The sequence below is a fragment of the Plectropomus leopardus genome, chromosome 18 (assembly GCF_008729295.1).
Source record: "Plectropomus leopardus isolate mb chromosome 18, YSFRI_Pleo_2.0, whole genome shotgun sequence".
Classification (NCBI taxonomy): domain Eukaryota; kingdom Metazoa; phylum Chordata; class Actinopteri; order Perciformes; family Serranidae; genus Plectropomus; species Plectropomus leopardus.
This window is the reverse complement of record NC_056480.1, coordinates 25,372,932-25,395,734: the sequence shown is the minus strand read 5'-3', so window position 1 is coordinate 25,395,734 and position 22,803 is coordinate 25,372,932.

Genomic DNA, 22,803 nt, shown 5'->3' with positions numbered 1-22,803 from the left:
CCCTTGGGGAAATATCTTGCTCTTTAGCTACTGAAGCGCTCCATGCAGCTGAGGGAAACTACAGAGTGATAATTCTCTTTTTGTTTGTCACTCTGAGCTGCCTCTTTCATATACATAGTCATTTGATCCATTTTTTAAAAATGAAAATATTGATTGGAGTATATCTTTAAGGAGCATCTCTATAGGGCATCAACGTTATTTCAGTTTGATTTTACTTTTGAGTTTACTGCCTTATTGATTTGGATGATCTCCATACAGTTACAAACCAAACAAAACACTATCAAATGTTCATATTTCTGAAGATGAAACAGCGGGCCTTTTGGACATTTTCATCCAGCACTTTGCCGTATTCCATGCATGAATCATGTATGAGGAAGACTAAGAAGTGAGAACTCAATATAATGTTGAGAGAAAGTTCAGAACTTAAGATCAGACCAAAGGGAGCACTCAGTCCCAGTGCTTAAGAAATAGTATTTTGATGACTTACAACCAATAATTTTAATAATTTATGTATAAAATAGTTTTGTTTTGCCAATTGTACAACCCTAGTTTGAGAGTTATTGCTGGTTCTCTTCATATTGTATTGGCCAAGATGTATGCTCCCTATTCTCTTGTACTTCTCCAAGCTTTCTGAATCATAAACATCTTTCTTTTGTCAGTTCACAGACTCCGAAGCCCTGTGAGAACATATTACAAGGCCTGTGCTTCCACCTGAACCCTGGCTTTGATTACAGAAAAGAGCAGGTGTGAATTAAGCGGGTGCAACAGGATAGCTTCCTGTGAATAAATGCATTTTGATTATGAGCAAACATTGCCCTCCTTTGGCCCTCATTATGCAAATTAGGAATTGTATTTTAGGGGAAGGGAAGGGGGTGGAGGGCGAGGGTGATTTGTTTGCAGGAGGATTTTGTGCAGCCTGGCAGTCACATATTGTTGATTAACGGACTAATGGACAGGCAGCAGAGTGGGGTGAAGTAATTTCATACCAATCACTATTCATTACTTAATGAGAGATGATGACTTGGGGCACTCTCCGGCTCCAACGGCAGCAAAAGGCAAAGTTGATGAATCGTAATAAAAAAATCATATCATTATTTACCTCTTTAAATTCACCGGGGCCGATGAACATAATTAGGAGGCACATGGGAGAAAGCTGGAACACTTTTTTTTCACAGAAAGACAATCATTTATCATGACCCTAATAGGATTTTTGTTTACAGCTCAGGCCATCGGAACAGCCGTAGTCTTTACCTGTTGATTCAAAAGCATAATCAAATCAAATACACCCATCTATGATATAGGTTCACTTTTGTACTGCTGCTCGGTAATGTGCCGCTCCCTATTGACTTTGGAGATGAATGAACCAGAAAGAAGTCATCTTATTTAATGATTTGACTTAATTAAATTGTACAGAATTTTATTTTAATGACATGTTATTTGTGGAGTTTGTGCAGCGGATAATGAAGTGGCTGTAATCTTAAAGTGATGGTACATGGGAACAAATTTATTTGAGCGACTGAAATGAACAATTTTGTCTTTGGTTAATGGATTGATAAATGGAGCGCAGCTAAACTTTAGGTCACATAATGCTTTATTAGTGTAATGAAAACAGTCTAGTGCAGTGGTTGTTGGAAAAGTTAAGTTTAAACAGAGCATTATAAAATATTAATCACGTATAGCCTGTATCTTTCATTGTAATCACCATGTCTTAGTTCATATGTGCTAACTGATGATTAAGAATATGCACCATCAAATTACCTCCTGAAATTACGCAAATGATTACATTTTTTCCTCTCATGTTCTGCAGATGTGTCTGGTCCCCCTTGACTTTGCACAGAATTCCAGCAACTTGAGACAGGCTGTTCTCGTGCACTTTTCGTACACTTTCTACCAAAAGTAATGTACCAAAATTGGCACAAATTCCATCTAATCATGTGCCAGTAATTTGTGCATAACACACCTATTTTGGAGGGTTGTGATCACGTGACTAATGCGCTAATAGAAGTAATGTAAGAAGCAGTCCTAAGCTTTCCAGGAAGGAACTTGACAGTTTATTAAACAATGAACAATAAACTGCAACTAAAGCTTTTCTTTAGAAGACAGATGTATTTGTCATACTTGCATCAGGATTTTGCAAAAGTTTAAAATCTGTTTACGATTTTCTTTTGTTAGACTTTTTTTTTTATTATTCCCACTTGCTTTACGTCCAGTGCCAACCTAATATGCCATAAATGGCTGGTAAAACTGGGTTGTGACTGGGGAATACACCAAGCGGATCTGGTCACTGGTCACTCAGCTCTACACCACATGTTAATAACTCACTGACGACAAAACTCATCTTGGAAATCAAAAATAAACCGAGAGGTTCTAGACTAACTTACAGTTGTGATTTAGTCTAGTGATGCCAGGTTACTGATTTACATATTGCTATTGTAATGCAACAATGGAATGCAATATACAGATACCGTATTTTCATCATCAATGAATCCATCAATGGCCCCATCAGCGAAAGAAATGTCATCCAAATCAAATGAAGCAAAAGGTTGTTTGTCATTCAGAACAATTAATGTATTTGTTTTCCGACGGCAGTATTAGACTTATAATGTATTACCATTATCACAGATGCCCTAAGTTTGGGTTTTATTTCCAAATAAAGTAGCTTTGGTTGTTACAACATGACTTATTTACCAATTGCATATTCCTTATGCCCCCTTGTTACAATACTGTTATGTTTAGGGGGTTCAGCAATGCATTTGGTGAGTACATTGTTATTATTACCAATCATACAGTTGTCTAGCTCTGTGAAACTGGAACCAAAATATTAATAAACTGATCATTACAATCACCTGGTTATGGTTAGGAAAAAAGATGTTTCAAAAGACACAGACTCATGCATTGTTTAAAATGTTGGATGAAATTACAAATGCTGTCAATGTTTGTCTAAACTGAAGGCTCTGACCAACAGTCTTAAACCCAAAAATATACATTTCACAAAAATAAATAAATAAATACAACCAAGAAATGCAATGCATCTATTTTTGTAGATAAGACCAGTGAATGTTTGGCATTTTTGCTTGATAAAATACTTAAATTATTGAGTAATTCTCATCCAAATTGTTGTACATTTATTTTCAGAACTAGAATTTATTAAATGTGAGTTAAATTCATTTACTCCAGGGGGGTAATAAGTGGACCCACAGCTCATTTTAGCCGTAGGGCCCACAAGCAGGTTAATAAGGCCATGAGTGAAACGTGTTTAAAAATACATTATGTTCAAAGTAATGTAGTAAATGTCCTCTGTGCTGAGATCAGTGAGTAACTTGTACTTAAAACACTGTGAAATTAAAAGCAAAGGGGCCTTCCCTGAACAGATTTCTAATTTCACCTGCTTTTCATCATCCCGCTCAAAACTCAAAAAGCTATTGATGCACCATAACTCAGCTTCTGTTTGTTAAAGGTCTTAGAGCATGGTGGCTTTTGCATGTTTTTTTTAAGATTTGCGCTTTATGTCCCCATTTTTTATCATTTTTGTTGTTTCTCTGAAGGAGAAATGTGGTCGGTTTTATGGGATTTGAAGCAGCTTTTATGTCTTTCCTGTAGGTTTTTATGAGGTTTTTTGGACAGCTGTGTGTAACTTCAGCAACTGAGGTGCCCAGATGAAGTGCCGAAGTGCATATGGTCCAATAATCTAATCCATATGGTTGAAGTTATTTCTCATGTAAACATCCAATTAAATATGCTCTCTCATTCTCCTCACAGTGTTGATCTATCATTACTGAACAGGTGCTGTTTGAATAGTGAACTGTGTAAATTTTGGAGCCTGCCGAATCTCTCATCTCCCTTGACAGTTGGTATGAGCGTGTGTGTGTGTGTGTGTGTGTGTGTGTGTGTGTGTGTGTGTGTGTGTGTGTGTGTTGGTCTAAAGAGAAAGGAAAAGAGGGAGGTAAGTCATGTATCGGATCACTTCACCAATACGCAATTTTCCACAGCAGGAGGGTGACGGTGCACCCACATCGGATTGATTTTGGTCATCACAGTAGATCACATTGCACCTCAGTAAATCTGAATTATGATGCCAGAGTAGCCTCAGAAGACTCCAAACTCTGTAGCCACCAGCTTTACGTTATTTATGTCCACCAAATTTTGAAAAAACAGCTTCATTGATGATATAAGTGATTACCCTACTGTGTAATTATTTAGTAGATATAAAACATAATTAAAATACTTCCTGTACCTACAACTAAACACACAGAGTATAAAGAGTATAAAGAACAGCCCGGCAGCTATTCATCAATTACTAATAATGTCAGTTTTCTCTGTTGAGCCAACTTTTTCCAGCCGAGGAAATTGTTTTTACTTGCTGGAGGTAGTACACTTCCATAAGGGCAATATTTTTGAAAATGTAGGTGGAAATATCTTCTGGGTTTGCACCCATGTTGTGCTTAACTTTGGGATAAAAAACATAAAAAGACTCTGAAAACAGTAGGCCACAAAACCTATGAGATTTAAAAATATTAATTTAAAAAAGTAACCTTGTTTACACTTGTCCTGTCAAACATTTGATAAATGTCTTATTTTTTTAATGATGTCTATGGGGAGAATGCTTTTTTTTTTTGGGCCGGAGAGTAATTTTTTCATTGCAGTACTGTGAGTGGCCATTGGGCCAAATTAACAACAATATCCAGCTCTCATAATACATTCATGACCTGGATTGATTTGCAAGTTATTTAGCTGCAACAACATTGTTGGCATCCTCTACTTCAATACACCATCTTTTAAGATCTTTTATGTAATTACCTCACATTACATAACATACTTAGGCCACTTCACTCTGTATTTACCCACTGTACATAAAAAACATAGTTATTTTTTTAAATCGAGACGGTGATCTTTGTCTAAACCTAACCAAGTAGTTTTGGTGCCTAAACCCAACTGTGCTGCCACCACATACATGATCACATTGCATGCTACGACCAGGTAATGCGGTGTTACGAAGTCGTGTTCAAGTCAAGTATTACCGTGAGATCATGTTTATTTGATACATTCCCAGGGTTTTAAAAGTGCAGTGTAATTCATTTATAGATCCTTAAAGTATTGCCACTTAACAAGTATAACCTAGTGACACTCACAAAGTAACATTTGGTCTTTTGTGTGATATGGGTGGGAGCAAGAAGCTTGTTGATGTAGTGACTTCTTGCAGGGCTAGTTGCTGTACTGTTGTAGCAGGCAGCCAATTATTAACTCCCTCAGTGACTGACTGTGAATAAAAAAAGCTTTGTGACTTAACAGGGTTGCTGACTTTCACTTTGCAAATTGTCCAACAAACCCTGGACTTTCACCCGGGAGTCCAGCGTTCGCTTACCAAATGGATGTAGAGCCAAACTGTGATATTTTTTTCTAAACCTAACCTTGTACTTTTGCTGACGTCCCCATCATTGGTTGTGGCATCCCGGAACATCAACAGCAGACACAAGAGGATACCTAGAGTTTAATATGTAGATGTGAAAGTCCACTGACTTAGTAGTAATAAGGGGGGATGAGAATGTGTTGGTGTAACCAGACATTCAATCATTGTACTTCTTCAACTCTGCCTACTAGTAGGTACCCAGTAAGCATTTTATTTGCACCCCACACAGTCTGTATTAAATATTCACATTGTAATTTCTAAAATGTATTATAAAGCACTGCTCCATCTTTTCCCTTTAATAGTTGTGCCGATAATATCTGACAGCAACCGAAGCCACCCTGCCATGCAGAAAACTTTGTATCACCTTGAAAAAAATGATTGTTACTTTTTAATGTTCCTTCTCTGCACTGACTTTGCAGCAACAGGTTCCAGCCTGCCTGCATGAGCTCCGCCATCCCCACTGAAGCCCGTCTCTGCAGCAGCACAAGTTTCTGACATTCCCCCACTGTAAGATAATGAAAAATGCATCACCATTGATCTCCTCTCTGTTGCAAATCTTGCATAACGTCGACTCTCCTGAACAAACCGTCCTCATTTATTTCTGTTATTCACTCTTTGTCCTACCTGGTCGCCATTAAAATGTAATCCTGACAGTTAGACACCCCAACATCAAAGCCACCGGCGCCGCTTCTACCCAAATGAGATGAGGCCTCCTTTCAATTAAAACCGACTCCTGACTGTTCTTTGTCGGGCATCCTGTGTTTGGGAAGTTCCCGTAACCCTTTCATCACCTTCTCCTCATTAGCTCACCCCACATGATTTTCACTGCATTTCTTCTTGTCTCGCTCTCCTGTTTTCTGGAGTTGCCTCACGTCTACGGCACCACGGGTTCGAAATGATAATGAAACAGAGTGTGGTCAAAACAGGCCGTAGTCTGCATTCCATGCAAGAACGCGCAATGCTGGTTTCACCTCCGCCAGCAACTCTAGCTTCGCTCTGCGAGGGTTAGCACGAAGGTACGCCAAAGCCCTCGCTGAAGAAGCCAGCATCGTTAGCATAATTTTTCTCCTTCTTTCAAATTCATAATGCAGTCCATTTCTCTCTCTTTGCTGGAATTCCTGCTGGATGTCTCCACTGAGGGGGACGTAGTTTTAAAAATCATTAGCATTTGAGCCGCTATCTCCATTTGATTTCTCTTGCAAGAATTCTGCCGACAACGCAAACGGTTCCACGGCAGACCGGCACCGCCCAGCCACCAAAGAGGACATTTCAAAGTAATCGCGGTCAAATCTTTTGTCTTGACTATCTTTACTGAGAATCCACATCTGCAAGTGATTAAACGCTCCAGTAGCTTTAAAAATGAGCTCAGAATCATATTACTTTTTATTAATAGACTTCTCCCTCATAGTCTGGAGTGAGAAAACTGTATCTGTTTAAAATGAAAAGGATGAATAGCCCAACTTCTCAATTCAATTCTGAAATTTAATGAAATTGCCAATTAACTGTATTAGCAGGGGAGGCTACATGTTTAGAATTGATGGATCCGAGTCGCTCGTCTTCCTTGTTCTTAATGAAACTGTAAGGCAAGTGAAATCTTTGGAGGATGACCTTCATCTACTAATCTGCCAATTACCTTTGAATTAGACTGTGATGCTTAATTATTTACCTGCATATTCACAGCTAAATATTCACAGATTACAGGGGGAGAGCATCAAGGAAAGATGAGGAAAAAAATTTGTGTTGCGTGTCCTATCAAAAGGTCCCACAGACATGGCCACCCCGGTACATCCGCAGAAAGCCAAGGCAGCTATTACGCCCATCCTCCCCCATCTGTCCCTCCATCCATCTCAATCCACCCTCCCCCCGCTTATCGCTGTCGAAGAAGCTCCCGTGTCAAGAGGAGGTGGACAAAAGCATTAAGGAAAAATGAAGGAATGGCAAGTCAAGGCTGCACAGCACATCATTAATGTATGAATACACATATATGCAATCATCCTAAATCACAGAGACTGAAATGAGAAAATTTCTGTGAAAACCATACCAACACCAGACTAAAACACCCAAATATATATTGTCCACTCACTCTCATCTTTTCTTTTCATTTGACCTTTTTCTCTCACGTTAAGTAAAGTCATAGGCATCTGCCATTTGCAATTCTTTTATTTCTCTTTTCTCTTAGTTTATTTAAAAAAGGAACAGTGTCAGTTAATAAATACACAAGGTATAAAAATGCCAGAATTAGCCAGGAAGTTATTTCTCATCTGTAGTTCCCTTGGCCAAAGCGTTACCACAAGGCTTCCTAAAAATAAATAAATAAATAAATACATTTTAAAAAATAAATTTAAAAAAACAGGCATACACTTACAACACTGCTTTTAACACACCAGCAAGAGTAAGAAAAACAAAGTAACAAAAAACAGAAATAAAAACAGGAGGAAAAAAATGTATTTCTTTGTTGTACAATATTTACATGGAACTGCATTATTTCCTGATGTAGATGCAAACATTTAATTTGGTTATGCCATTATTATTTTTTTTGCAAATAAAATTACTGCAAATGAATGTCCACTTATAAATGAGTTGGCTGTAACTGATTCATCAAGGAAACAATCAAGCAGATTTCCCAAAATAAGAACCCAAGTAATAACTTTAAATCATATTTCAACGTGTTCTTATTCCTAGGTCATCAAAAAATGATGCGCCATCGACATGTGATACTGATGTTGAGGGTCTCTATAAAATGCACCAGGCATTAACCCAAACATTTGCTGCATACATAGCAAGACAGTTTGCATATGAGAGACAGATAGGTGAATGGATCAAACAAACTCTGGATTTTCACCTGGGAGACTGTTGTTTGTATCCCATGTGTTAAAAGCAACGTAGTGTATGTGCAATATGTTATGGGAGTGACATATGTGATTTGATGTATGTCAACTGGCATTGCATGACGTTAGTTATAAGCGTACTTACTCAAACCCCAGCCATGATGATATCTTTCTAAACCTCACTGTGTCCTTAACAAGTATTATTTATGTTCAAAAACTGATTGTAAAAAAGACTGTATGCATGTAACAAGCAGAAACTGTTTTTTTTCCTGTGAAAACTAAATGTATTTTGAAAAGACAAAATATATGCAACAAGTGCTAACTGTCACGCCATCCCTGAACATCCAAAAGCGAAGAAGAATGATACCTTGCACGTCATATTTTGATGTTTAGGTCCACTGGCAAAGCGACAATATTTGATGAGTTGGGATCAGACTTTGCTGGTTTCACCCAGGAGAAAACAGGGGTCTCTTAGCATCTCTCAAAGAGTGCTGTCACTGTCACATGCTGAGGGGCAAGAGGACGCGTATATTTAATGAATTGGTATAAGAACGTGCTGCTGGTTCTGAGGATGTCTGGACTTAACGTAAGCAATGAAAAGGGGATTGGTAAACACCCAGACCTGGGCCCTGGACTGTGCCAAAAGCCTGCCTCAGTAAGGGGTCGGGGAAGAACACCTTAAATTTGAAAAAAATGGAGGGTTTTTTTGGCATTATGATGTTATTTTGTAGTTATGAAAGTTTTGTGTTTTGGCCGCCCCTAATGTCTCAAAATGGTACAGGGCCTTCTATGTTTCTCTGTTTTGTCATTTATCATTATGTCATGTTAATTTGCTGTATTTTGCATTCAGTTCTGATTTGTTGACCTATTTCAGAGCATTTTTTTTTAGCCAGTATTTGCTTTCAATTAAACTTTTATGTAATTTCCTGTAAAAATAAAAACACACTGTTTTAAAATCTAAAACCTGAGTCCTATCTACTTGCTCCCTTACACCTGTCCATCCACACCCAGTGAGATGTTGAAGATTTGCCAATTTATTCAAAAGTAAGCCTGGTGTCAAGTGCAGTTCTGTCATTAATCCCAGGCAGCGACAATTCAAAAACAAACTCTATTATGTAGCAACTCATCAACATTAGATCTGTCGTCTCTTTCAACCCTTTGTGACACTTTATCTATTAAATATAAAGAAAACAGAAAGCTAGATTTTGGTTTGATGTTCTTTGAAGTTTGAACTCTTCACTCACCCCTTTTTCTGTGCTCTCCAAAAAGGTCTCATATAAATGATTTCCTTTTATTGTTTGTCACTTACTCAACTTAAATGCCCATTTTCAGTCTGTCACCTGTATCTCTGCAGCAGTGTGTGTGCAGCCTGAGGCTGGCCTGCAGGTTTCAGGTGCTTGGAAGCACAGGACTGCTGCAGCTCTGTATAAGCAATGTTAAAGGAGCTTTAGAGCTTCCACATTACTGGGGAAGAAACAGGTTGAGACTGCGGAGAGAAACACAAGTAAACAAGAATGCATCTGGAGGACAAATGTCGTGCGATAGAAGAATCTGGTTGTGCCTCTGAGGAGCTGTGTGATGTTCAGAGGAGGATCACAGCGGCCCCTGACATCTAAAGGCAGCGTCGATGATTCCCGAGAGTCCTAGAACTGCTCCAGATCACGAGGCAGATCCTGATGATGGTGGCAGGGGGGAGGATGGTCGAAATGAATGGATACATGTAGCTGTGATGTTGGATTTGGATGCATTTCAGAAAAGCACACCATATGCACTTGTCACTGAGTGGATAATCCCGAGATATGCGGGATCAAGGTTAATCTGTCGTTAAAAAAGAAATGGACTCAGAACATATCAAGATGCAATATCTCTTGCTCAGCATGTTTGGGTTTTTTGCCAACGCAGCATATTTGGTTGAAGGGCGAAAGTCATGATGACTTACTTGAGAGTCCACATGTAAAGCCCAGATGGATATTTTTTCCCCGTACAGTATATCCTCCCTCACCTTTTTTTCACAGCTTTTCTTTTGCATGACAGAGAGTGGACCTTTGTAAGGATCATCTATCATTACATGAGATTACCATTTCTTTGCATGCTGGGATCTCTTCGGATTACCGGGAGATTACTTCATATTTTTAAACCCCCCCATGCCAGATCTGCCTTTATCTTTTCCATCCGGCAGTTTTTGGTAAGACGCTGAATCTCCACAGTCCTGCTTCTCAGAGAATTCCTTTCCACATCCTCAGCATTATTGAAAACCTGCGATTTCTGTGCATCCCTCTTTATTCCAATGATTTCAGAGAACCCCCAGCTACTTTAGAAAGACCAGATTCATATTATATATGAAGTTTTACATTTTTTATACCGATTAACCAAACAAGCTTTAAAATTCTCTCTAGACTCAAATGCTGTGGCTTGTTTTGTGTCCCTAAGGCTTTGGATGAGATACAGTCACCATGCTGTGTAGGAAAAAACACATCATTAACAATGCAGTGAGCTGTAATGGCCAAATGCGAAGGTCATGTTCTGATGACAACGTCATTATAGAGTCAACATATTACATGGATGATAAGGAGGATAAAAATGATGCATGATAATCCTGTCGCCAAGAAAAAGGATAATATATAACATGCTACTTTGAGCAATTCTAGCGTTGTATTTGAGCTAATGTTCCTATGAAGGTGATTGATTAGCATGTTATATCCCTGGTAAAAAAATATAAATAATGAACTGACATACAAAAGCTATGTCTTTAAGCTAAGAAATAGCATCCACATAACCTTAAGTGAGGGTTAAAGACGTGTAGGTGAGGACATGTGTTGGTCTCTGTACAGGTACGATGGCACAGAGAAACCTTACTCCAGTTGGGTTTAGGTCCAACAAATGGTGCAAATTTTAACTAAATTTTCAAAAAATTTGTCAAATGAAAATACAAATAAATGTGATTTTCCATCCACTGACAACAACTGGAGCTTGCAGTGACATTTATCAATACATAAACTTTTATACTTCCTCAAGCTTGATGGAGATATTTTGGACATTTTTAGAGAATTTGGCATTTCCACTCAGCTTTGTTTTTTGTGCAAAAGGAAAAATGCACATAAAATGAGTAGACAGCAAAGCTTTGTCAACAAAGTTTCTCCCAGTCACTGCATCCAGTTGCTGCTATTCAAAAAATAGTTAACTGAAGCTAAAACTTTTTTATGCATAAATGTCTGTTTATGTCCACATCAACATGTAGGTTCATTCCAAAACTTCAAAGGTGTTTGTTGCAATTTTTGACTTTGTACAGAGCCAGCTTTTTCCCCTTGCCTTTATGCTAAGCTAGGCTAACTCCTTAATTAGAGAAATGAGACAAGTTTGGAGACAAGATGTGGTAGCTTCTCTAAAACTACAAATAGTTGTTTTGCTGATTAGTACATGTTAAGTGAGATATAATTTATAAATCAGCTGTAGAGTTACAAAAAGGTGGCAAAGCCAGTTGTTTCCCTCTGCCTCAAGTCCTTATGCTAAGCTAAGCTAAACATGACCTCCACTGGAGTCCAGACATGCGCAGACAAGAAACGATAACTCTATTAAAATTCCTGTTTTTCTGTTTGTGTACAAGTGAAAAAAGGAAAAGCTTCAATGTAGGCCTATTAATCAGCTTTAGAGTTACAGGCTAATAAAGTGGTGAGGCTTTTCTGTTTGCTACTGGCTCTGTTTTGTAAAATATTTTAGCCATGCCCTGACTCTGGCTCTGCACTAAATGCAAAGCAATGACACTGAAATGTTCTCATCTCTGTACAAAACAAATAAGCATATTTCCCAAAAAAAGTATTTATCTTAAAATGCACCGTTCAACATTGTTTTAACCATCTCTGCTTGCTCCCCCCACCCCCCCCCGTTAGCATCTCTCTTTCCTGACAGCCTGTCATCCCCCGCAGATATATCTGGTTTCAGCATTCACTGACCTCTACAGTTACAGCACTCCCCATCTGAGAAATGATATGGATGTGACTGGTGGAGTGTGTTCACCAGCAATGCTACAAAATTGGTGGGTATTGTCAGAATCACTTTGGAAGTCGACTTGCTATTATCTGGCGCCAGAAAAGGTTCGTCACCTTGAGGAAAGGTGAAAGGAAAAGTTCACTTAATGGAATTTTACCATTAGATGAATGGATTTGGAGGTGTTTTTTTTTGGTCTTATATTCTCACTCTGGTTAATCAGAAGTCTTTGCTTCTCCTGTGTCTACTTACTGGAGAGAGGAGAGGGCATCTTGACACTTTATTGCCAGTGAGGATGCTACAGTAAATGTTAAATGTCTCTGGATCGATAGCGTTGCCCATAGCCCTGCACTGTACCAGGTCTCTCACACTGCTCTGCTCATTAGACATGTGTCTGACCTATAGGCTTACACCAGCTCTCTGGCAGCGGATAGAGATACCTGTAAACCTGCTCTCAGCACACACACACACACACACACACACACACACACACTATTCTGCAGCTCATCAATCCAATTCTAAAAGTGTACAACCAGGACTTTCCTAAATACAATGCAATAAGACAATCAATCAAAATTTAAAGGGCATTGAGTGTATTTTTTTAGTGTGATATTATAGACAAACTCATATAACTGACAAAATGGCTTCATTGCCAAACCTTTTAATAACCGCAGCCTGTGTCATATAACAGGTGAGAGCAGAGAGCAGCAGCACCATCTGCTGGAGACACCACTCATATCAGAAAATGTGCCTTAACAAGTGAAGAAATGGAAAAAATAATGGAAATAAGGAGAATATCTGTGTCCTAATATTGCAATATATGTGCGTAGTTACATAAATGAAAGATGCCACCATTTCTTGATCATTCACAAGGAATTTAGTCAGACTAAGGGTTGTTTCAAATAGGAAAAAGTGCACCAAATAATTGAAAGAAGACATGACTTTGAAGGAATTTGCAAAGAATCTTCAGCAATTAGAGCCCCTCTTGAAATTTTACTTCTTGGTGAAGAAGGGGTACTTTTTCCTAAAGGAGACAAGGCACTAATTTTGGAGTAGACATGGACTGTCTGAGAGGATTTCAATCCATTAGGGATAAGTGATATTTTCATTTTAACAGGCTGGAGGTGTGCTGCATGAACAGCAGCAGCCCAGATGACAGGAAGTAAGAAGATTTTACTTCAAAATGATGTCAGCAACATGACATCCGGTTCTCAGAACAGGTGGAGGGATCTGGTTGGTAAAGTGGAAAATCACAGCATGCAATTTTGAATAGTGCAACACTGATTTGTAGTCTGCAGTATTAGTATTAGGATTGTGAATGACATATTTAGATACACTGACAATTTCAGAAGTACAGTGACTTTAAATTTAAAGGAAGCCACATTTAAAGTAGTTCAAATGCGATTGTGCACTTGACAAACATCAGTTTGTCACAGTGAGAATTGTTTTTTGTATTTTGTTTGGAGTCGTGCACCTGAAACAGTTGGAGATTGGAAGTTGGAGATTTCAATTAGGAAATGCTGATATCTGTCTTTGACTGAAATACAGCATTGATGTCAATATATCTCTGCCTGTACTGTACTGATTTTGACCTTTTTTTGGCCATGGTAACTCTGTGGCACTGCGGGTGCTTATCTATCTGCAAGTTCACCACCGTGATCCAAACGAAAATATATCAGCAGCTACTGGATGGATTGCCATTCGTGTCATCCACAGGATCAATTGTGATGAGTCCAAACACCAGTAGACGTTTAATCTGGCACCATCATCAGAACAAAATTTTAATTTAACTTTGGTTTAGGACCAAATATGTGCAAGACTTATGATATTCCTACAGCCGAGTCACCAGAATAAATGTTGGTAATGTATGTTTCTGCAAGCCACTATCTCATCACATTTTTGTGAAGCAGATATATTGCAACTTCATGTTTCTTTACATTTTATCAACATTGTGGTTAACATTTGGTTAGGTTTAGACACAAAGACTACTTGGTCATGGTATGGGCAATGGCGTTATAGCTTAAAAATTCTTTTTGTGGCACTATGCCTTCTGAAAAAAATGCTATGGGTCTTCAAAACACAGCCCATTCTCATTCTGAAATCATCGCATATCATTGCTTTTGCAGTACTTTTGGCATGAGGTCCTGACGCCCAAAGCCACCTTTTTTGTCTGCTTGCTCCCCTGCTGGGAGGCTTCAGGTTGAAATGCTGCCAGTGACATGATAGAAGGCGTGTGAGGGCGCCTATAGGGTGATTGGACGGGCAGTGGATGGATCGCTCAAACCTGGACTTTTATGCATTTTTAACTTCCCGTCTGAATATGATGGGGTTTTTTTCTACAGATTACAATGTGCCTCTTTTGCCTAATCCTAACCATCTCTGCCAGCATGTGCTTTTGCTGACATCCTGGCATTGGTTGCCATGTGCTTTAGTTGCCTAAACATAACCACATGTGTACCATGATGTTAACACATGCAGCGTAATCCCACATGCTTGTGTTAACATCATGGTAGTGGCATTCCGGAACAGCAGCAGACACAGAAAGATATTAAGAACATAATATGTAGACGCAGAGGTCCAATGCAGAGTGGTAATGTGACGCCTTGGGATGATAGTGTGTTAAACGTTCATGTTGGGTCACCAAAAAGCAGCATTGACTAGCTAAAAAACAACTGTTTTTGATGTTTGTTTTGATGTTTTGACCGAACATCGGTCCGCAACTTAGCAGACATCTCGCCATACGGGTCACGCCATCCACAGTTTTGTGTCTTCCTCCAAAATGTATCGTGTGGTTTGTAACAACATAAAAATTTTACATTGTGTAGCAGTCGAAATAAAGGAAGCCAAACACATAATGACCATATACTAGAGTTGGCCAAAATGGTAGATTTCTGGCCAGTAACTGTCTAATTCTTGGTCTTCACACTCAAACTTCTCTCATTAGCATCATTGCAGCTTCAAGTTTGAAGTTTTAAAGCTCCTTCTTTGGAGTATGGTTTGATATTCAAATGACAAGACTGACTGACTGAGAGGAAGTGAGTTTGGAAAGCCCCAAATCAGTTACTGGTATTGATTTACAGCCCTGTCTTACCCCGTTATGGTCACTCTGTGTTATGGAGCAGTGGCTTGAATAAAAAGGGGTCTAGTCTTCACTGTCTGCTGGTCAATAATAAAACACTACACTTGTTCTTGGAACTTTGTGCCAGGGTGTTATCAGAATGTCCTTTCACAGAAAAAGATCTACAAACAAACTGCACGAATGTGATTGCGGGGAAAGATCTGTGGCTGTTTGTAGCGTCTTTTACTCTTCCGGATAAAAACAAAAAACAAGACATCATTGGAATACTGGAAGTCCGGTTCTGTTGTATCTGTGCTGCTTTATCTTTCTGATATTTAGGTGTGAAATCCTGCACATCAGCATCACGGGAGATAATGAGACCATGTGAGATCTTATTACCTTCCAGCACCGACAGTTTGGTGCAGCAATAATTACTCCCACTGGCGGCTTGCTTATTGACGACGCCTGCCCAAAGTATCACTCTGGGACTAATGGTTTCCCTCCTTCACAAGGCAAACAATGGAATGAACACCGCTTCAATCAACTCAGAGTGATGGATTTAATGACAAAATCATTTTCCATCCACTTTATGGGCGAGGAGGAGCGACACATGCAGAATAAGATAGGTCTCGCAGGGGGATGTTTTGCGCTCGAGCCGAGCTGTAAACAAGAGCGCTGCTTTTATTTGCTGTGATTTCATTGCATTTGATGATAAGTGAATGTGACCAACCAATTGTTGTTAACTCGCAGCAAATGAAATGCATTACTATGTGCGAGCTGGGCTCCCTCATCAGTTTTCGGAGTGATGTCTTTAGGGTCGGGGTGGAAAAATGAGCTCTATTGATTTCAGGGAAGGGAGAAAAAGGAGGAAAAAGCAAGTGGAGGGAGTCCAACTAGCCTCTGTTGGATCATGAGTTCAACATGCAGTGACAAATGGGCGGCGGAATGAGAAAGAACACCCTGAAATCAAATTGAGTATGGATTGTTGGGGCCTAGATTTATAGCTCAGGGGTATCCCAAACCTGGAAGTCATAAATTGATGCAGTTGAAATGGGCCGTCAGCGGGGGATTGCTGCTATGATTCGTTTACTGCGCGTGTCACCGACGGACAATACAAATGGCAAGTCATTGTTGTCCCACAACAGGGCTCGTTAATAGAATATACACAGACAGAAGTTAAAGGCCGTGACAAATCTGCCTCCGCGGGCCCTGAGGCTCAGGGAGGCAGCAAACTGCCACAAACCTGCACACGAAACAAGCACCACTCGGGGACACTGACAGTGACAGGGAGACAGCCTGGGTGGGACCACTACTAGTCTGCAGGTACAGCACTGACAGTCTGTATTGGTCTGTTAGGAACTATTAGGTAACAGACCGTCAGGTTTTTATAAGATAGATTTGATAATGTTTGGGTAATTACCTACAGTATCTGGTGCTGAACTGATACAATACACATAAAATATAGAATATTAAGTTTGTCTTATTTTTACCTTCTTGGTTTTAAAGGACAGCAGGGCCGTAATTACCTATTAAAAAGTTGGCCCCAGACCCAACTCTCAACTACTCACTTTTTTTTCTTAATTCAACAAAACTGACCAACATTTTAGAGTATTTTCAAACAAAAATCATATATCTGCAGTTCTCGAAGTTTCAGTGACTGAGTGCCATTTTTGAGAGCCAGAATGTAGTTAAGGGCTGCACAGAAAAGTAAAAACACTGACTTATTTTAACCCGCAACTTAAAAAAGAAATGACCCAAAGAAATGTGCCAAACATTTGTTAAAAAAAAGCAACCCACCTCCCAAAAAAGTTGAGAAAAAAAAACCTCAAAAAAGTTTTTAAAAATATAAATGATTTTGTAACATATTTTCAAATATATAATTATGATTATTTTAGCTTTTTGAACATTTTTCCCTTGCATTAACAAAAAAAAAACATCAAATCTACTAATTTCTTGCATTTTTTAAAAAAAATTCTTGCAAAGTACTTGATTGCTTTTTTCTTTTGTTTTCAAAAGAAATCTAACCTATCTGCTTAGAGTTTGAAGGTTTAAATACTTGTGAAGGGGTCTATAAGCAGTACAAGAAAAGTGATTAATTAATGAAAGGTTAATGGCATACTATGCTACTACTACACTATACTATGTTTTATGACATTTTTAATGGCTTAATACTTTACATTTTTCAACTTTTTCTGAGATAATATGGGCTACTATTACTTTTATGCCATTTTAATGACATGCTATGACACTAAATGCCATTTTTAATGACATACTATTCAGTAATTTATTGTTACATTCTTTATGACATACTATACTTTGACTTTGTGATATATGACATGTTGCACCCCACCCCTGGGCAGCCCTGTAGGGCAAAAAAACAGTCCATCACTGACCCAAAATAATTACACAAGACACTTTTTTGTGATCAAATTTTAAGTGTCTGTGCAGATTATAATTATTAATCATATACATAGTCACATCTCATCTATGTTACCATATGTTTTACAAAAACATGCAAATAAGACAAGGCAGAGAGGCAGCAGTCCTAACACCAGAAGCCCTGCTGCTGAAACAGGAGGAGGAAAGCAGCTCTTTCCCAGACTAGCTGCACCTCTCCAAGCAGTGCACCTCGTTAGGTAATGCAGCACACCTGGACACAGCTGCACGAGTGAAAAGAGCACACATGGCTTATACTATGACTTTTCATGAGATTCTTATTGGCATACTATAACTTTATGACATTTTTAATGACAGACTATAGTATGACTTTGTGGCATTTTTTATGACAGACTATAGTATGTTGTTATATACTGCAGAGCAGGTGGATCCACATGCCGCAAACATCTCAAGCTGATCTTAATTGCAGGTTGGAAACAACAAACAGCACATAACATAACCAAATCAAGGATCTAACAAAGACTGAAGTGAAAACCAGGACTTATAGGATGTACAAACTAGACTGATGAGGGGATGAAGTGCAGGTGGAGAAAAAGGGAGGAGAAGCTCATTAAAGGGGAATAAGGTGATGAGACAGAAGAACAGGCAGGGAGCTGATTGGTGGAGAGAAACTGAGGAGCAGGAAGGACTAATGAGGCTGATGCAGGACAGCTGTGTGGATGAGTAAGCGAGGGAGAGGCAGCACAGAAACACAGGAGGGGAAAATATAGTAAACGGAAACTTAAAAACCAAGAAAACACAGTTATTTTAATTCTAAGATAATCAAGTGAAAACAAATACAGACAAACTAATAAAGGCAACTTCATTGAATTATAAACATACACTCAGTCCTTTCTTCCAAAAAGTATGAAGAAATCAGGACACAGACTATGACCATAAACTATAACTTTTTGTGATATTTTACTGACTGAAGATACTATGACTATTTATGGCATTTTAAAGGCATACTACTCTATGAGATACTAAACTATGATTTTTTGGTGACACTTAATGACATGCTATACTATCAATTTTGTGTAAAAATCTGATTACTGACCATATAATTTCTTTGAGTGTGATATAATCTTCATTTTTCTTATATTCAACAAATCCAACACAAAGAGAAATAACAATATTGCCTGTGCTTCTTGATGTAGCTCATACGTCTGTGCAGTCAAGCTCCACTGTTGACTGACATGTTCCAATATTGAGATGAACTTCAGTTTGTTCTGAGCTGACCCCACATAAGCTGTCCAGCTGCCAGAAATACTCACCAGAGTGCTAAATGTGTATTAATCCATGACTGAAAATAGTTCCTGACAAATGCAACATTACCTCCTATTTTGAGTAACATTAAAAACTGCAGTGTCCAGGCGTCTTAGTTCTCTTTTAATAGTTAAATAGTTGAATAGTCTTGAGTAAGATCCAAAGGGCTTTGGGCTGAGAACTATAGACAGAATGAAAAGCTGGACAGTATTGACAGATGGACAAATACATTATTGTTTTCTTTTATAGACAAAAACCAGCCTTGTCCGAAATGTTGTCTCAAAAGGTATTCTACTCAGATTAAGAAAAAAAAAAGAAAGAAAGAAAATTGGAATAACTCCAATCATATTACCTAATGGCTTGCTTTTTTTCCTTATAATACAAAAAAATAGGAATCATTATGTCTTCCTCTGATAGTATTTACGTGTATAATTCCCTTTCCCAAACTTGGGTTAATTCTTTCTTCTTTTTTTTGTATGTGATGAAGCTTCCAACTGAATCCAAATAGGTCAACACAATTATATGATTGGACAGGTTAAAAACCAAATCTGCAGTTCATTTAAATCATCATCATCATCTGCGCCAGCATTGTCCACTATAACTGTTCATTGTATTTTAAAATTACTTGTGCGCATGAGTATAAATGCTGTTACAAAATACTGGGTGATAATATGCTGTGGATCTGTTAGGTGACTCAAGTTTTGTGATTACAGCTGAGCCATATCTGTCCAAATATTAAGACGTTGGGATGCTGTTAAAAGCTGTAGAAGAAACTTGTCGACTGACCTGAGATTTTTTTTCTTAATCAAGGTGGCTGATAAATTCAGTGATTACCCATCAGAGCACCGGGTCCCTTTAAAGTGCTGCAGGGATGACATGTTTTTTGAAAGCAGACGCAGAGGTTAGCCTGGTTCCCTCGGCAAAAGCCAATGGGATTCTTTCTTTTAGATTGTTGCGGCAAAGAAAAGTTTCATGATTTCTGAGGTTTGAATGCAATTGCTGCAAGTAAAAAGCTGATGTTAGGAAATAGGCTAAAGTACAGAGTTGGTCCAAAGAATTACCTTCAGACAGAAAAATCAGTGTTTTGGCTGTAAATTCTGCTAACTTCTTCAAACAGCTATGAAATTTGCAACCCGTTCTTGTTTAAAAGTCTATTATGGTTTACTTAAAGCATATGTTGACATACGTTTTAGTCCCTTCTTTCTGGTTAAATAAAAAATAAATAATAAATGAATGTCAGTTAAATTGAATGTTTTCTTTACATTAGAAATTGTGTTTTTATACGACATATTTAGTATGCTTTTATTTTTACCCAGTCCAAGGAAGTATTAATCATGTTCCTTTGTTTTTCAAAATAGTGTTTTCACTGTCTGAGACCATAAATATTTATTCAAACACAAACAAGATCTATATTCAAAAGGAACAATTTTATTGTAACATAATATATGTTATAATAATACTATGCTCTATGGAAGTATTAATCATGTTCCTTTGTTTTTCAAAATAGTGTTTTCACTGTCTGAGACCATAAATATTTATTCAAACACAAACAAGATCTATATTCAAAAGGAACAATATATTTATATATTTATATTTGTATTTATATTTTTACATAGAACACAAGCTACTAAGGAATACATACAGTACAGTCAGCAACATAGAAAAATATCAGAGTAGTATTGGCACGGATGAAGTAGTATTTACTGAACTTTACAGGTTCTACATTCAGCAAAAAGAAGTGCAGGATGAAATAAATACATGTTTGTCACAGTGAAGTCAAACAGTTGTTTTTTTTTTTTTCCTTTTTTACATTCAGTTCAAACACATGAAGCAGACAATGATAACACAAATTCACACACACGCCCTCCTCCACACACACACACACACACACACACATAAACAGGACTCTCAGTAAAGGGCAATCAAATACAAAAAAGGTTCAAGTCAGCTAGTTTTGAAGGTTGACAGCACTTGCAAGGATCTATTGGATTTATGGATCACCTCTGAATTCACTCTCAGTCGTGGCAACGACATAAATGTACAGTTAACACTCTCTGAGACACATTTAGTCATACAAAACAAAACGCGTAAAGAATAGCGCAATACAAACACAATTTTTTTGGATCTAATACCTTCAAGACGTGCACAGCTATCCATCCCATGAAACAATTCCAAAACCTGTATTTGCCCTTGAGGGGGCCAATCTCAACACCACAAACACTTTCTCCCTCCATCGATTCTTGCTGACCCCTTTGGGTAAACACACAGGGCCCTAAACGCAAACAAGTTAAAGCCTCATCCATATACAGTGTGTGCTTGTGTTGTAGGGGGTGGAGAAATGATGAATGATGCATGGCAGCTCCCTCAGATTGCTTACGCAGCTTTGCTTAGTGGCTTTTTGAGAACGATCTCTGCGTCCTGAAGGAGCCCATTTGATTAGAGTCAATCACAGTGACACTCTGCTTACTGTGCAGCGCCACGGCAACAGCTTGGAGAACAAAAAAGAAGGAGCACTTTGCGATGTCATCCTTTGTACTCTTTGAAGACAGTACAATGGTTGAGCGCCAGAGACGGACAGCCATGGTCAGTTTTTACATTAATTGCAGGATGCAGCCTTCACATTTAAAGAGTGCATGTAAAAACTAAAAAAAAAAATGAAAAAAAACACATAGCTGTTTGGATTTTTTAAAGCTAGTGGAGGTTGATTCAAGGTTGACAATAAAGTGCACTTGACATCCAACCAGTGCAAAGGTTAAATATAGCTTTCTGTATGTACATGACTACATATACAGTGGACGCGCAGCCATCGCTGGATATGGGACGTCGGTGGTGACACAATGATAACAGTTCTCTCATGTCAAAATGTAAACGTCATTTGATGGACAGCTCAGTGATGAGAAAACAGTCCTCACCCAGCGTGCTGCAAAACGACATCTCTTGTGTCACACTTGAATGTGACAGCAAAGGTTGTGCAGGAAAAAATCACACATATGTTTGATTTAGCTGATGAGATGCTCAAAATATGTCATCTTATGCGTTCAGGGACAGTGTGTGCTACGGCGATGCTCTTCCCTGCTACCATCATGCATCATGTTGATGTCGGTTTATAGAAAATGACGGAATCTTGGCAGCGGGTCCGTGTTATGCAAAATTATCCAGTTTTCCAGAAAACAAAAGCAATGACACCCTGATTTAAGCCATTTAAAAAAATAATGAGTGCCTTATGAAACCTATCCTTGTGTGGACCATTTTTAATCTACAATTTAAAATGGCTCATTAAGAAAGTGATGGTCATTAGACCATAAGATTGTACTGTATACTCATGGATAATGAGTTTCTCTCACATTATACATACAGTAGATTTGCTGTTAATTATATCAGTAAGCCTGTTTTCTGTCTCCCTGTCAGATTTAAGAAACAAAATCTAAATACGTCATTAACCTAAACTGTGTTATGGTGGGAATTTGAATGCTGTAGATTTGCTTTAATACTGTTAGTCTTAGTTAAAGAATTGGCAATTGCTAAAATTCACCCCCGAACAGCAATTGTCCAATCATGTCTTGGCAACCTGACTATATATGTCAAGCTTTAGATTATGTAGAAGACAGAAGTCCTTCCTCTTCTGTTGTCCCCCATTGGACCATATTTTGGACTGAGCAAAATCAGGAGCACCTTTTCTCTACCTGGAGCTAAATCATGGATGCACTGTTTCAACATTTCCTTTAAATTTTTTTGTAATAATTTGCCACCAGTGTTTAAATGATCATGTGCTGTGCAAGTCTAAAAGCTTGACAGGCACAGCAGCATCAGTAACTAAGGTGGTC